This window comes from Artemia sp. Qi Xiang Cuo, chromosome 7 (assembly GCF_049724085.1).
Source record: "Artemia sp. Qi Xiang Cuo chromosome 7, ASM4972408v1, whole genome shotgun sequence".
NCBI classification, from domain to species: Eukaryota; Metazoa; Arthropoda; class Branchiopoda; order Anostraca; family Artemiidae; genus Artemia; species Artemia sp. Qi Xiang Cuo.
Genome location: NC_142800.1, coordinates 20,283,127 through 20,300,820, shown reverse-complemented (window position 1 = coordinate 20,300,820; position 17,694 = coordinate 20,283,127). Strand labels below are relative to the sequence as shown.

General features: G+C 35.8%; 1 protein-coding gene across 1 annotated transcript in view; it reads right to left on the bottom strand.

The window, feature by feature from the left end:
• LOC148950038 (uncharacterized) overlaps positions 1-17,310 on the bottom strand; it is a 48,420-nt gene extending 31,110 nt beyond the window's left edge. The window contains exon 1 of the mRNA XM_089091769.1: positions 17,225-17,310. The gene's annotated coding sequence lies outside the window, so the exon portion shown is untranslated. The remainder of the gene's footprint in view (positions 1-17,224) is intronic.
• Positions 17,311-17,694: the final 384 nt, after the last annotated feature.

The window sequence follows — 17,694 nt, the reverse complement described above, 5'->3', positions numbered from 1 at the left end:
TTTTTCAAACATATTTTGAGCATGCAACAATTCTACAAAATAGAAGTCGGTAACCAGAACTTGTATTTTTGATATGGCGCTGTAAAAAGATAAAAAAATTCTTTTTCTAAAAGAAAAAGATAAAAGAGTTCTGGCGCCTTTTTCTCAAAGTATGATCAAAAAACCTAATTCATATTCTTACGTTTTATTGAAATTTAACTGTATTTCTTAACCTCAAATCTTAACCTCATGATATCATAATTGTCATATCAGCAATGTTTTATATTTTATTTTATTTTAATGGTAGGCTACTTCCAAGAGGACATAGGAGAACTGACCTCGGAGTCGCCTTTCTCTTCTTTTGCAACCCTTAAGAGAAAGGGCTTGGTATAAAAAAAGAAGGGCAATAAACTAAGACATCAGAAGGAAGTGGAAAAGAAAAACACCATAGTTTTCCAACGATCTATTCTTGCATACCTTGGTATATCAATAATCCTGACACTTTCAGTCGAATTCGAAAAAAAATTGTTTTGGAGAAATTTAAAAATAATTATAATGGGAAAGGCAGCAAGAGTTTACATTAGGTGGCCACTACATGTACAAGCTAGCTGTAATCTTGTTATAAATAGTAGAAGATATGATAAATTAAACACTTACCTATAAGGACGGTGTATATAAACAAGAAACCGTAGATAAAATGGGTCACAATTTAAAAAGTATAGCACCGTGTAAAACAAAGTTTTCTCGGGTGTAATTAATTTCACATATTAAATAAATTCACAACACACCATTAACAAAAATGACAGGGCGAGGACATTACAGGTGAAAAACACCAATGACCGGACCATTTGCATTTAAAAACGAAAACTGCTAAGCGTCTTGTCATTGGGGGGATCCACCAAGCTAATCAAATGTATATCAGGAATAAAAGTCAAACTTTGGAGGTGATTTGAGCTGAATGTTCTGGAAGGGTCCTACGTCCTAGAAAAAATAAATAAATAGGACGTAGTCACGCTTCCAAGGCACTAAACCCATAAACTTGTAGAACAGGGTAATAGTCAAAGTATCACGAAAGGGACAAATTGCACTCAGTGACTGTATAAAACTAAGGCGCAAATTAAACTGAGGAAAATACCAAACGCGAATAATATAAAAATTTATAGGGAAACCACATAACCCCTATCTCTAAACAACTTTTGGCACGAAATAGGCCCTAATTTTTGGTGAAATACCACAGATAAGGAATATGTGTCTGCGATGAAAACCACACAATTTTGTGGGAATCAGGATATCGTAAAAACGTACATTTTTATGAATAAATGAGAACTAGAAATTTTGGAGAAAAACTTAATTAAAAGTGTTCAAAAAAAAATTAGCTGAAAAACTACAGTACTTTTATAACACCAAAAACTTTCGGAAGAAAAAAATTAAATAATTTCAAAAAATACAGATTGCAAAAATTAGACACCCCCCCCCCAACTCTTAAAAATATGGAGATAATGAATTTGACCATAGAAGGGCAATCAGCATAAAAACTTATTAAGGTTATTGAAAAAGAACATGAAATATAAAAAAATAGGCTTAAAAAAAAGATCTATTTTAATGAAAAAGCGGAAAACCACTTAAAAAAAATGACTAGCATAGCATAGAAAATTGAAAGTAAGTCACAAAAACTTGAAGTTGAAACCTAAGACAAGACCACTAAAAGTTGGGAAGTTAAAGTGAAAATAGTCATTGTCACTTGTATGTCGAAAACTAAATTACTGTGTGCCATGAAGGCCAGGTATTTTCTGCAGAAGTGCCACTTTTCTGAAAAAAAGAATGGCCCAAGAGAAAATTGTGACAACAAATAAAAAGTGTGACAATAATATAAATAATTAATTATTGTGTGTGCAGGTTCATAATTGTCCTTTTAGCTGTGGCCATGACAAGAGGACCTGGAAACGTTATAAGGAGCTACCAGAAGGAAGTCATGGTAAGCGAACCTTCAGAGTACATGTAAAGTCATTTGATAATGGCATAATAGGTATAAAGTGGAACAGCAAAATTTTTTAGCTTATCAGATATAAGCTGTAAATAAAGCCTTAAACCAAAAGGACATTAAAGCTGAAAAAAAGAGAGATTACAGACAAAAACGCTATAAAACTGTCTCAAGTACCAAAAATAATTCGAAAAGAATTGGAAAGCTTAAAAGTCTGAATAAACAAACAGGCTTATAAGCTAATGACAGTTAATGACACAAGTGGATTCGAAATAGAACCAAAGTTTTAAAACAAAATGTATATAGCCGTATATGGGAAAAGTTATATAGTTGTAACAAATGTAGTTCAGAAAATATCTATTGTTATAAATATATTTCGAAAACCTTTTTATAAACAGAGAATTGTATTTAAAATTTTTTTTATAGAAATGTAAATATAAAAGTTATGTTATATGAAATATTGCCAAGCATAAATCTATTTGTTGGAGTTGCTTTGGTTTTGTAAATATTTTAATTACAGTTAGGACTTATCATATAAAAGTCTTGACGGACTTATTTGAAAGTTGTACAAAGAATAAATATTGCAATGTTTAAATAAATTATTAAAGTACATAATTATTATTTGTTTTTAACAATTAAGTTATGTATCAACATAAATTTTGTTAATATATATATATACATATGTATATCCTAAACTATCCATGTAAATATAGTGAATTGAATGTTGAGCATTTGTGTTTTTTATTTTTATATCATTCAAGAAGTATTCTACATTAATACTTCATAAACAATTAACAAAACAATAATTGGAATTAATTCCAATGCTTATCTATACCGTGTATTATTTTTTTAATGCTTTAAGTTTTAAACAGTAGTTAAATATCCTATCTAGTTTTGCGAATTAAAAAAAAATACTTATATAAGCTATTACACAATGCTTATATATATGTATATATACTATGTTTTTATCAACTTTGTTTTAACTAGTGATTTAATGTTATATGTAAATGTTTGACCTCGAGTCAACGTATTAATAATTTTTATTGTGAAATAATCCGTGTAGTATTAAGTTGGAAAGAATAATCCGGCAAGAAACATAATGTTTCGGTTTAAGCGGGATATTATTTTTGGAGTAATTAAAAGAGAGAAAAGTAAATAAAAGTAATTAAACTTTACGAAATTGAGTGTTTCTTTCTACTATATATATAGAATTTTATGCTTTATATGTATTCTAGTGTGAATATTTATTTTAGATACAGCCTTAGCTTTTTTTTGGAAATCAAATTTTTCGTAGCATCCTTTTGGATCCATTTTTCTTTCAATCATATTTTGACACATTTTTGGAAAGTAACAAATTTTGAAGCCACTTCAAATATATCCTGAAACCATAGTCTCACACCATCAAAAAACAAACCATTCTTGATCAACTGATATTTGGAAACAATAGCAGAAATAGAGACTTTACTACAGTTTTATCAAAAGTGAAATAAAATTCGAACTTACTTTAGGCCTAGATATTGTGCTACATAGCCAAATGGCTTATGTTATTGAAATATGTGAAAATGCTTTGTACTTGAAAAATATGTGAAAATTTAAAAATCAATAATGTTATATGTAATTTATCCAAGGTAATTCTAAAACGAAAAATAAACGGTAGATCAACCACATCATACAGATAAATTAAATTATTAAGGGGAATTAAATTTAAACTCAAATAATTCATAAGCTTGTCTAATATAACTTGAAATCTAATTTAAGCAAAACCACTAATATTATGTTTAAGCCGCTTGGGGTAAAGTTAAAACAGAAGATGCATATGAAGAGGGTAAAAGAGTAATTGTCAGTCATAGAGACAGAGAAAAAGAGGAACAAGGATTTATTTCAAATTGAAATCCTTTGAAAAAAAAAAAAAACATGGCCTATATTGGATCTGAAACATAACCCTAAAGAAACCCATTGAGGGTAGATGCACATAATGACCCAAAGATGGCAGCATAATAGCTGTAAACGATATTAAATTGTTTTAAAAGTAAAATATTGAGAATTGGGACAATTCTTCTTTAAATGCGGAGTATTGTGGTAAAGCTTTCTAATTTAGTTAATTATTAATTTAGTAAAAATATATAAGACGCAAATATGAAGTTTTGAAGTACCACTTTTTGTTAAGATAAGGAACATATCCTGCAAAGTTCTGTTTAACCGGAAATTGAGAAATTACCACTTCCTAGCGATTACGTGGGAAGGTGTGGTTGATAAAAATGTATAAAAGATACATTTTATCGGAAGGAGGGATCGATACTAACTTTATGCTGGACTGACCTCTGGTCCGTTGTTTTTAGAAATATCATGGAATTTTGTCTTATCATTGTAAGTGTCTAAATACCTTATTATATATTATTGTAGTTTCTGAGACTTGTGGTCTACTTGGGACAACCAGTCCCAGTAGAAAGTATATATCTGATTATTATTATATGTTAAATGAATAAAAGTATTGTATTTTAGACAACCTCTCTTCAATCTACCTTTAGCCCCTCGAGCATATCCAGCTGGTACGCCTCCTTAGTTCGGTCATAGCCTAAGGCACGCTACCAAAATTTAATTACCTTAGGGCCAGAGTTTATCTCCCCTGAAAGGAAGAATAAAGGCATCTACGACTACAACCCCCAAATACCATAAAATACACTTCACAACAATATTTCTTTCACACTCTAGTTGAAATTTTTACCGGATCCTCAGTCTTATAGTTTTGAGGCCTCAAAATATAATGCAGCAGGTGCAAGATATTTTCTGGCAAGGGGTAGTGCAGAATGAAATAGCCTAGCAAACGAGCTACCAAGACCATAGCCAGACATTATAGTACGCCACTTGTAATTGTCCAATCCATGACCTATTTCACGTGGACTCAGAGCACCGACATAGCAGTAAATATCAGGACATCCAAATAGAATTCTTCTATTGTTCATTTTAGGCAGTGAAAATGACATGTTATCACATCTAAACCTTTTGTTATTGCTAGAGGATCACCCAATTCACTTCTTAGTGTTAACTGACAGAGTTGTAGATATGAAGTGTTTACAGAGACATACTGAAGATGCTTTATATTATAGTGGTGAACTTGTTCATGATGTTCCCACAAAGAATGCATACAGAAAAATGCAAGAGTCCGAGGCAAAACCAGGTGGATAATCAGCAAAAATAACATGATCCATCCCGATAACAGTGCCAGCATTTTTACCACTGATCATATTCTGTTTAAAGCCAAGAACACCTCTCAAATTATCATTGAGATGAATCATTTCAGTGTCGATAGGTGAGGTAATGTAAATCCTATCGCGTTCCATTGAATAATTAAAATGAAATCAACCATTCCTACGATAAGAGATTTTTCTATTGATTGTACGACACAAATCTGTCATAGTACCATATTCTTTATATGTTTCAAAGTGATATGTGGATATTCCCTAGATTTAAAAGCTTCAACCTATTCATACTTGACACAGAGTGACCAATCGAATGGTATAACTTTTATCTCATGCACACGATCCTTTCTCAGTATATCATATGCATTTTTGAGAATACAGTCGACAAGAGAGACTTCATACTTTCCGTCATCGAATTTGATGGTGGGAGAGAGTTTCATCCAAAAATTACTTGTTTTATTCAAATCATTGTAGAGAGGGTCGGCTACGTTGGACATACATGTTACATAAAAGTCATTGGGCATTGGTAATGTCTTCAACACCGATCCAAGAATCAAAATCAGAGTTGTATCCTAGCCACCGAACAAGTAACTGTTTTCTTGGCCCGGCAACTACGGGTAATTAGTATCTTTTTAATTGGATTCACTAGTTTGTCGAACTTTTTGTAGTTCATAGTCATAAAAACCACCGAATATCTCTTCATCTTTGGTGTCTCGGAGACGATAAGGTATATGTTGGTGTCTAGGATTTCTGCCACTTTAAAAAGTTCAGTGGACCACAAGTAATTGCCCATTTCAAAAACATTAGTTGTTCTATTAATTCGAACAGTATCACCAACGTTGAATTTTTTCTTTACAATCATTTCATTGGAATATATTTTAAGAAAAGTATCAAATTTATCTTGATCAGAATGATGGACTTCTGTTTGGGTTGAGTTGGACAATGATCGATGGGGTCGTTGATTATAAACCAACATGATTTCATCTAAATCGCGAATAAAAGCTGGTGTATATTTCAATGTACAATATTTTGAAATTAGAAGTTGAATAGTTCTTATCAATCGTTCAGCCAATGCAGCCTTTATAGGACTATCGAGCATTGTATTATATTTCATTAGTACTTTTTCGGTATGTGGATTAACAAATTCACTACCCCGATCTGTTTGAATCTTTTATACGAATCTTGTTCGAGAATACTTTCTATAGCCTGAGCGACTTCAACACCTCTCTTTGTCCGAAATAGAATGGCATACGCATAGCGATTAAAAACACTGATTGCAAGTATGATATCTATGATATCTTTGAATCTCATCTAGAGTTAAGAGATCTGCTTTCATTATATGCAGTGGGAAAAAGTCTTTAGTTTTTCAATATTGATTAGCAAGAAAGCGTATGGTTTCTATGCAGAGTGTAACTTGATTCATTTTGTAGATAGTCTTGTACACTTTTAGTGTGAACGCCAGTGACTTTGGAAAGAGTGGTGGGGGAACCACCCCACTTCACCAATATTTTCATAAGCATGTTTTAGAACTTCAACCATTTTGAACGTAAACACGTAGTGTAACGTCCACTACCCTTTTGTATACGAGTGGGCGATGATGGTGACGTTGAGTTGATATTAATACGTCTTCACTTTTGTCTAGCTATCAGCGGTGTGCTCCTCATCATCAAATCACTGTTTCCACTATGTATTCTGTTATTATACTAAATTGATTTTAAATCTTCTTCTTCCTCTTCTTCATGTTTTAATATTGATGATGATGATGGAACATGTTCATTTAATTTTTTTTTATAATTCGCCTTTTGATAATAAGGCCTTTGGGGAAGTTTAATGTATTAAGAGAGTTGTATCGATGAGTGTCAAATGATAAAAGTCCTTTACGGTTTTTAACCATACCATAGATTAAATCAAGTAGATTATAACTCTTCCCTTGAATTAAAATTCGTTTCCCATTACTATCGACTTGAATATGATCTTGACCACTTTCCATGAGATATGTTATGAGTCATTTACTTTGTTCACGATATGAGTGTGGCATTAGATTTCCAACGCTCGAGACTATTGAATTCAGTTCCTTCTTTTTCAACTGTATTCCAGCAGCAGCAACAGAAGAATCCTGAGATGTTTCTTTTTTGTGATCAATGAAACTCACATTGACTGATCTGACATGATAGGGATTATGTTTGTCCACTCGGCGAAATACATCTTGAAGTAAAAGTAGTTTTTATAATCGTCAATAATCTCAATGTCAATGAATTTACTCAGATGGTCCTCAAAGTGTTCCACTGGTGAAAGAGTGAGTTCTATTGGAGTCAATTTATAAGGTTTAACCATCTAGGGAAAATTGTTTAGAAGTCCTGCAATTATTGGCAGTAAAAGTGTAAAAAAGCTACCGCCCGCCTGAAGAATACGTTTTGTTTTAAAATTTGTTTCTTTCTTTTTACAAGCCAATGCACTTACAATGGAACAATGTTGCTTTGCCTGCTGCTTAACTACTTCTGGCAGTATAACATTGCCCTCGGTTAAATTGAAACAAAGTTCAGATATTAGATTAATAAAATCGTTGTCAATACCATGTTTGAGTATGGCTTTTCTGTGGTGGTTTTGAAGTGCTTAAAAGGGAAAATAAATGTCTATTTTCATACAGTTTCTTCAGTGTCATGATGCCAACTAATAAACTTTTTTACTGTTCACTGGAGGATAAACTGAAATTTCATTGTCAAAAATATCTGTGACTACCCGCAAATCCTCGGGTGTGTTTTGATTAAGATCCAATAGAATGTAGTCGTGGGGTTTATTAGTTGCCTGATTGTACGCTGAAAGTAAAAATTTTGGGGCACCGGGGTATATTTGTTTTTTAAGAGTTATTAGTGAGCTAGAATAACAAAAAACTCTGTAGATGATATAGTAGGTACAGTTCAAAGCAAGTGTTCGCTTACATTTGCTCTGATGAAAGAGATTATGTAAAACTAGAGTAACGGATATCTGTTCATGATGTGAGTGAGCAGTAAACAATTGTAGCATTTCCTGGGACCACTGTTCAATGGATTCAGCTAAATCGTCAATAATCAGCCAAGAGTTTGGTTCAATGATGTCGAAAACATCAAGTCCCTGTATGAGTTGTACCTGCACCAATGTAGCAATAGCTTTTATTTTATCGTATGACTCCTGCCAAATAATGTAGCAATAGTAGATTTTTTCTGCCTTTCCATAAACATTTTATCACAATTTTTAATTATTTTAGTTAAGAGTGTCGTTTTGCCTGACATTGATGGACCATACAGAAACGATCTGAATGGTGTTTTAAATTGATACATATTGCTGTTCGCTTCAACAGCTCACCTACAACTAACTGTAAACTATAGATGTCTAATGACTAAATAATTTACCTGTTATTACTCCTTACCTTAGACCTTAGATCCTCCAGAGCCAGGAATGGCTCAGAGGGCGTCTACGAAGCCTTGCCACACATCTCGGAACTGAGTTGCAGCCGTTATAGACTCCCAGTGTGGTTGAAGAGACAGCTCCGAACATCTAAGGTCCCGTTCGTACTGCCGTCGTAAGGTGTGTCTTTGTCAACCTCTTTTCTGCCTCCTCTCAGAGCGTCACTCGTATATTGTTTTTGGGAGTCGATCCTCTGGCATAAGAAGGACATGACCAAGATACGTCCATCTCCTACGCATCAAGAGGTCAGTAACTAATGGATGACCGGTTCGCCGACGAACTTCTATGTTGGTGACCTTTTCCTGCAACGATATGTTCAGGATCCTTCTACGGCACACGTTCTCAAAAGTAGGACACGTTTCTCCAGTTTGATGTTTAATTTCCAGCATTCGCTAGTAGCATAAAGGAGGATGGACATCACATTGCTGTTTAGGAGTCTTAGCTTTAAGCGCAGAGACTATTTACTACTGCGCCAAACCGGTTTCAATTTATTAAAAGCCGATGTCGACTGTCCAATTCTCCTCTTAATTTCATTAGCTATTTCGCCATCCTATTTCATCCACCTCCCAAGATACTTAAATTCTTCGACCTGGTCAATTGCTTTAACTTCAAATTTTAGTATCAGCGGGGAGTTAGATGTGGCCATGCTATTTGTCTAATTGACATTCACCACCAGTCCCCCTTTTTCGGCCTGTTCATCTATGGCATCGAGTAGCAGCTGCAGTTGCTGTTTCGCTTCTCCGAGAAGAACAACGTCATCTGTGAAATCCAGATCCGAGACCTGCCGGCTGCTAATCTTCACTCCACAGCCTGAAGACTGGCGTAGAATATAGTCCATTACAATGACAAACAGGAAAGGGGATAGTATACAACCTTGTTTGACTCCAGAAATTATCTTGAAGAAACGCGTATCCCCATTTCTGTGCGAACGCAGCATTCACTATCTTCATAAAGTACCATTATAATTTTGACTAGTTTATTAGGTACTCCGTAATAATTTAGAATCTTCATAAAGTATCTCGGTCGATAGAATCGAACGCCTTTTCAAAATCAATGGAGAGCAGGTACATCTTTTTGTTCCATTCTCTTGACTCTTCCATCATCAGCCTTAGAATGAAAATAAGGTCATAGCAAGACCTACCAGGTCAGAAACCGTGTTGCTCTTCTCTGAGGTGTGAAGCTAGGGCTGCGCTTAGCCGTTCTAGTATGACTGTGGCTAGTATTTTGCTAGGCACAGACGTTAGGTTGATGCCCCTACAGTTGTCACAGACTAGCGCATCGCCATTCTTGAAGAGTTGTAGTAATATAACTTTCGTCCAGTCTTTTGGAACTTTTTTGCTATTCCAGATGACCATCAGGAGAGCAGTCCAAACGGTCATGCAGGCACGAAGGGACGCCTTCAGCATCTCTGCCGTGTTCCCATCTACTCCAGATGTCCGTCCATTTTTCAGCTTTTTCACAGCTGTCATCACATCTTCGGTGCTTAGGGAGTCAGCACTTACGTCAATTTGTAAAAACGATTTGTCAGGTACTGTATCTGGATCGTCAGTTCTGGGTCTATTTAAGACTTTCTCGAAATACGAGGCCCATCTCTCGTCAGCTTTCTGTGGATCCGAGATTACGTCCTCATTTTCATCTTTTACAAGGGATGTTCGGATTGTATTCTTTCCGACTATCTCATTCGTTAGTTGATACACCATTTTTGAAGATCCTTTCTTATCAGCTTCTTCTGCAAGTGCTGCTTTTTCCTCGATAACGTTTCTTTTGTATTTCCTTGCACTTCTTTTAATCGCCTTATCCTCTTCTTTGTAACAGAGCTGTAACTGGGCTTTTTCTTCAGGGCACAACGTGTTTAGGATAAGCGTCTGGGTCTTCTTGCGTTTACTGATACATTTCCAGGTGTCGTCCGATATCCATTTTTCTTTCTTTCTTTTCTTGAAGCCAAGGCTGGCCTTCGCAACGTCATGGTATGCACATTTCACGGAGGTCCATATGGTTTCAGCATAAGAGTATTCAGCTTCATCGAGCGAATTAACGCTTCAAATTTGTTATGTAGTGATATGCAGAAGCTTCTGCGGATATCACGATCTTTCAGCTTATTAGTTTTGAACTGTTTGTGTGTTTTGGCGTTGGTTTTCGGTGTCTTAGCTTTCAGTTTAACTCTTAATTCGGATATCACCAAGATGTGATCTGAATTCACGTCCGCTCTTCGAAAGCCCCTCACGTTGAGAAGGCTACTTCTCCTGCGTCTTGATATGAGGAAATGATCGATTTGGTTTTTTGTCCGGCCGTCAGGGGACACCCACGAGTACTTGTGAATCGTTTTATGTTCGAACACACTGCCACCTATCACCAAGTCATTGCTTAGGACATAGTCAATTAGGAGTGCACCGTTTTAACTCGTGTCTCCGATGTCATGTGGGCCCAGAACTTCAGGGCAGTACTGACGATCTGCATTGACTTTAGCATTTAGATCGCCAACAACACAGATTATATCGTGCCTGGGAACGTCTTTGGTGACCGAATGTAGCATGTTGTAGAAAGCATCTTTTTCCTCATCATCAGATTCATTTGTCGAAGCATAGCAGGCGATAATGATCATTTTTGTATGATTAGATACGAAACGAGTTGTCAATATACGTTCGCTAACTGGTTTCCAGTTCGCCATTGCTTTGAGTGCAAGTGGCGACATCATAATTCCTACACCAGTGCGGTGGACGGAAGGGTGACCGCTAAATGCCAAAGCAAACCCATCATCGAATTTCTCTAATCCATTTCCAGTCCACCTTATTTAGTTCCACCTTATTTCCAGTCCAAATTATATCGATGAGGTATTGTCTCATCTCTTTAATAACTTGTTTTGTCTTGGATATCTGGTTCATCCTTCTCACATTCCAAAAATCCATCTTTAGGTGTTGTTTCGCACTCAAAAATCAGTTCCGGGGGCATGCGGGGTTCGTTATCTGGGGGGGGGAGGTGATGCATCCAAAGTTGTTGTAGGCGTTTCAGTTGCAGGTGTTTTTTCTTTGAGGATTGCCCTTCAGGGACCCGGGTGTGGGACCCTGAGCACTAAAGAATCATATACAAAACCAATAAAGAATCATATTTTCTTATCTTATTAACATAAAAGCAGCACTTTACAAATAGTGCAATTAGAAAAAACACTTTAAACCAAAAAATACACATAATAAAGATTTTTTTATTCATTTATTCATAAAAAAACCAAAAAAACTTTTATTTGAAATAGGCACTAGGAAAAAAACACTTTTTTTTATTAAGTAAAACACTTAATATCACACTTTTTTTCTATTTATTTATTTATAACAAAAAATCCAACATTTATGTGAAATAGACATTAGGAAAAACACTTTTTTGATAAACAATAAATACACTTAAAATAGTATCATTTTTTATTTATAAAAAATTACAACATCACTTTCAATTTGAAATGTGGCTCCCCCCCCCCGGGGGTGGCAGCTGCAGTGGCCGAAGGCCGAACCGGAAAGCACGGGGGGCCCGCTGCGGCAGGCCGGGGGCTGGGCGGGGATCATTATGATGAAATAACTCTGCTTTGCATATGGAAAATTAAATTATGAAGAAATATCCCGGCCTCGCAGATTGTAAAAATTTAGTAACTTTAATAAAAAAGAAAAAAAAATCCCCAAACCACCCACCGCCCACCTTGTACTATAAATGAATTTAAGTTAATTTATCCAGACCGAGTTGTTTTCTATACTCTGTACATTCAACTCGGTCTGAAATTAGATAGTGGCCGTGTGGTAGTACCTTCACACCATCCTCAAGTACATAAACTTTGTCTGATATGGCAAACATGGCGTTTTTCTCAACACTAACTGTGTAGTTTTTAAATTGTAAGGAGCGAATCGCGATGACTTGCGCTCTTGGGACTAAACTAAGTTCCACACAGTTTCTATAAACACTCATATTTAAATTATTTTTTACAAAGTGTGTAGGCACCCCCTTGCAAACTTGTTTGATAACCTTGTTGTGTATTTCCACACAGTGTACATTCGGCCCAGGAAACACACCACTGGATACAAGATCATTTCCCGTTTCAGATTTTAGCATTAACAATTGGTTTGGGGTCTGGCGTTTCATTAGCTCTGGATAGACAGATTCATTCCAGTTAGCGTAGTCCATCCATGAGCTAATTTTTTCTCCATTTTCCAAATCATTCAACAAATTTTCAGTTTTAACTTTCAACAGGAGTGAATTAGTGTCTCACTACACTTGAACAGGAGTGAATTAGTGTCTCACTACACTTGAACTTGTCGCTTAATCGGCCATTGTACCTTGCATACAGCATAATAATATGAAAACATGAGTTTTTTTTTATATTTCCGTTATTGTACTCCCGCCTGCAATATTTTATTTAAAATAATGTTTGTTTTCTTGCGATGTAGGAGCACCACGTCAGAGCCTATGATTGTGAACGATCTGAAGTTTCGATCCGCGATGATTCGAGCACAATCTTTGGGATTGATTACAATGTCAGATTGACTTCTGTTTCGTATGCTTTCGCACATTTTACCGAAGGCTGAGTTCAAAATGAGTTCATAGATTTTCTTTTCAACCTTTGTTTTTGCTTGTGAACGTTTACTGACAAAGGTGTCAATAAACGTTTTCATGTAGGGCTTTTGATCAATCTGGAGGGCTCTATGAACCTTTGTGACTTTGAAGCCATTGGACCCCATACATCTCAATAGGACGTGATGAAGAACGATATTCTGTTTCTGGTCAAAGTCAGAAATAAGTTTTTGATTTGAAGGCACCCAGTGCATACTCCCATCCTCTACTAAAAATAAATTGTAGGGACTCAAAGAGTCCTTACCCACCGGTCTATTTATGGCGGAAAACAAAATATTTTACTGAGTCATGGATTTCCATGGGTATTTCACCGTCAATTTCAAAAAAAACCATCCTTGTCGCCAGTCACCAGTGGTGCATTGACTGTCCGCATGGGAATTGTAAAATGCTTCGATAGGCGGTAATAAAACCTCATATAGCCTCGAGGTAGAGATGTAGTAATCATATGCGTATATGCCCTTACACATTAATAAATCATACATTTCATCATCGGGGAAGCGCTGTTTAAGGAGGGGGAAACTATCAAAATTATCGCTTTTCTGTACCTGAATCAATTGACTTAAAGACTTGGGAAAGAAACTGAAAGAGTCTAAAAAATAGATTTTATTCAGGCATGTGTTACCCTTGTCAACTGTTTCCACAGAAATTCTAGCAGCAGCAGCTTCTCCGATGATTTGGGTATGATATTATAAGAAAGAGAACCATCTACCCATGCATTATCTATAACTCCCCCCTTGGCAATGCAGCCCAACGCCGGTAAAATAAACTTTAAATCATAATTAGAATTGTATATAAAAACAGGTACCAAATATTGACGACTAAAGTTTACATTGCAAGATTGATTCGCAACCTCACTAAAGGTACTCCATCCAGATGTAACTTCCTGCCATAAATGGTCATTCTCGATCACCTTTTTCTTTCTCGCATTCGCAGTACCATCATCAAATTCCATTTTAACAACCCAACATATTTACGATTTTCAATGGCCAATATATCATCTGGTGATAGAACCATAGGATAGTTTGTGTAGCGTAGGAGAGAAATTGCACCATTTGCTGTTTTAATCAGACTGATGAATGCCATGCGCATGCAGTCTTCCCCACCCAACGACTCAACTACATCCAGCACTTACATGATATTACTTGAGTCTCATTGAGCGTGTGTATATGAATATCCTATGATATAATGTATCTTACAACGATTCGGAATTGGCAAATTGCATGAGCATGAAAGTTTAGTTGTATAATCCCAAGCGATCCTTTTGCTCAGCCGGACCGAGTTTTGATAGTTCTTAGAACGCAAGATCTCTCTATCCCCGGTAACCGTTTCCAAAGCCTGGTATCCATGACGTTTGAGCTGTTTCATGTGATACTTTAACTTTAAATTAATACGAAATCTTGAGAGGCATGTTGGAAAATAGTAGTATACACCCCCCCCCCCCCCTCAATGTTTACCCTCACTTAAAACCCTACTAATATCGGCTATTGGATTAAAATACCCTATTGAATAAGGCTCTGAAGGAGGCGTGTATAGAAGCAAGAACCAATGCTTCACTGATTCAATAGACAGAGCCCTGACTGGAAATAATACACCTTTTTATTATCAGAACGCTGACCCTCTTCAAATTCAGTTTCGTACTGTAACGACGTAACACCAATCTTTAAATGTTCACTAGCCCGCTCAAAAATATCTATCCCTTTTAGTGTTACGGGAAATTGACCATTTAAACAATTGAAACCTAGGTTAGGAAACTTTAACCCATTCCCATTAGCTGTCAATTTGTCCAACTTTTTCTTAGAAGCATCCTTTTGCAGAGGTCTAAAGGCGTCAATTAAAAATGCATACTTAAAACACTAGCCTTGCATCAAAACAGATTCGTTGTATTCCCTGACAACCATCTAAATCTAAATGATGTCTTACAACTATAGCCCGCTCCCCCAGCACCACCTCTTGAAATAAAATCCTTTTAAATTCTACAAATATTAACGCTTAAATTCTCAATAAATAAAACAACCGACCCACCACCCTCCTCATTATAATTGTCCAGTTTAGTTATGACGCTATTGACCCAATTCAAAAAAAAAACTCATCATAATTTGCCAAATGCGGGCGAATTGCTCACATCTCTATATTTAAGTATTTTGAATAAAGTTCGCTCGCATTTACATTTAAAAAATATAGTTTTAGTGCTATTGACACTTTTAAACTGTCCCTCCCTCCCCACACCCGCTTCTGCTGTTCAAGGAGGACTCTAATCTCGTTAACATAGGAATGAGTAATAGCCAGGGGTCTGTTACTATACCCCCTAACATTAAAGAATTAAAGGGGTAATCGAAAACGGTCGTGTAGGCATTAGTATGATGCAAGGCAGTTAGACAAGAAAAAATCTGGTAGTGTAAATGCTAGTGACACTAATGACTCATTGTCACTACTCGGATCAACCTCAATAGTGGGGGTGGCATAAAATCTTCAATAGCACCACCATCACCAGCCTGTTCAGTTGCATTAGTGGGGCACGGGCTGAAATCCCCCGAATCACTAAGCATACATTCCAGTGTATTTAGGGATAGCTTATCAGCTATTGCGAATTTATCCTGAATTTCATAATTATTCATTAAAATATGGGGGGTGGGTTTTCAACTAACCCGCGAGTGAAATCGTCCAAAATAATACATATGTTTGGGGATAGCTGATCAGGCCACACAGCATTGTCATGTGACATAATTTGATTTTTATGACTATTACCATGCGAACTCGGTTTAGATGAACTTGGGGGTTAGCACCTAAATATTCATTTATAAACCTATTTGACCATTCTGGGTCCTCAGTAATATCTTTATCACAGCTTAAATCATCTAGACTATCAATGTCACCAAAAAGATTGCTTAAGAAACCCTTCTGCCACTCTAAGTCACTATCAGTTACAGCACCATCCAGAAAATCCATTGGCGGTGTTAGGATTGGTGAAGGCTCATTGAAAATAAATGTTCCTTGAGCTGATGTTGCTGGAGATGATAATTCATCGATGTTAATCTATAAAATCAGGATTTATTTTCCATGTGCTATATCCACTATTTTATAAAGTCAAAAAATAAATTATTAATAAGCTCTATGGTCATTTATGTAAAATAGAAAAGGATTTTTTTGTATCCCTCTTCTTCTTCTTCTTCAACAACTAGCCCATGAGTTAATACACATACATACTGCTAGCTGATTAAAAATTATTAAGGAAAAAAAAAAAAGAATATGTAGCGTAAGAATGTTAAGCCAAAAGACACGGCATTCGTCTCGTGGAGTTTGCTTAATTAAGATAACCACAAATTATGCATTGATTTCACATTTCACGCCAAGTGCCTAGACCAGGTTTTGCTGCGTAATGTATTATTTTGCATGTTAATTAGAATGACTACAATCTCGAAAGACTTCTTTTGCTACAACCACAGAAAGAAATGAGTTTACTCTTGATTTACGAAATTTTAAAAATAAGAGTTTCAGGATATAGATATCTACCCTTCTTGTCTCGTAATTGGAGAACTATAGCTTTGAAGATTTTTAAACAGTCGCAAACGAAAAATAGATATTTTTCGACTTGGCTTAATTCGTCGACAAATAAATGTCTCGTTTACAACAATGCAAGATCAAAAAAAGAAAAATACGGGTATCCGAACGCAAGCAAATCACTGCTACAGTGCTCCATGTCTGATTGGCCGAGGCGCAAAGAGGCGGACTCCCCCGCACGGTTCCTAGCGAGTTAAAAAAAGGACATTTTAATGTATCTCAGCCGAAACTAAAAGTTAAACAACAACAAACAAACAAGGTTAATAGGGAATTTGCAATGCAAAATTGTAAGTGTATTATAAATTTGAATAAAAAAAATATGGGGTTATTATGGATTTCCATTTAAGTAGAATAGAAAAAGGGTTGTTTTGTTTGCACGCTAACCACCTCTTTCCTTTTCACTCTCAATTACTCCATTACCTAATATACATAACTATCTGATAAAGGCACTTACGTCAATAATTGCAGGTAACTCATCATAAATGCCCTGTCTATCAGATGGCGGCACGTAGGCGACTACACTTCCCCTCGGCATGTTCCAAGATATGACTAGGCCAATATCAGTGGTGCCAGACCCGGCATCGAGCTTTGATCGCTTTTTCTCAGGAAGACTTTGACCAGAAATCTCCTTGAATAGGAATTAATTTTCAGTCTTTTTTTTTCAGGTATTAAAGAATTCTACTTGTCCTAGGTGGAGCCTAAGCTATCATTTTTTAAAATAGGATATACATGAAAAATAACACAATTTTGCGTATTCGCTCCATTACGTTTTTATTCGGAATATTAATAATCCTCTATTAATTTTATATTAGGACATTACTAAAAAAATTTTTATGGCTTTTTCAATTATGAACGTTACGATTCTAAAACTTATAGGCTTAAATATCAATCTAATTAAAACTCATAAAAAAGAACGCCAGTCCT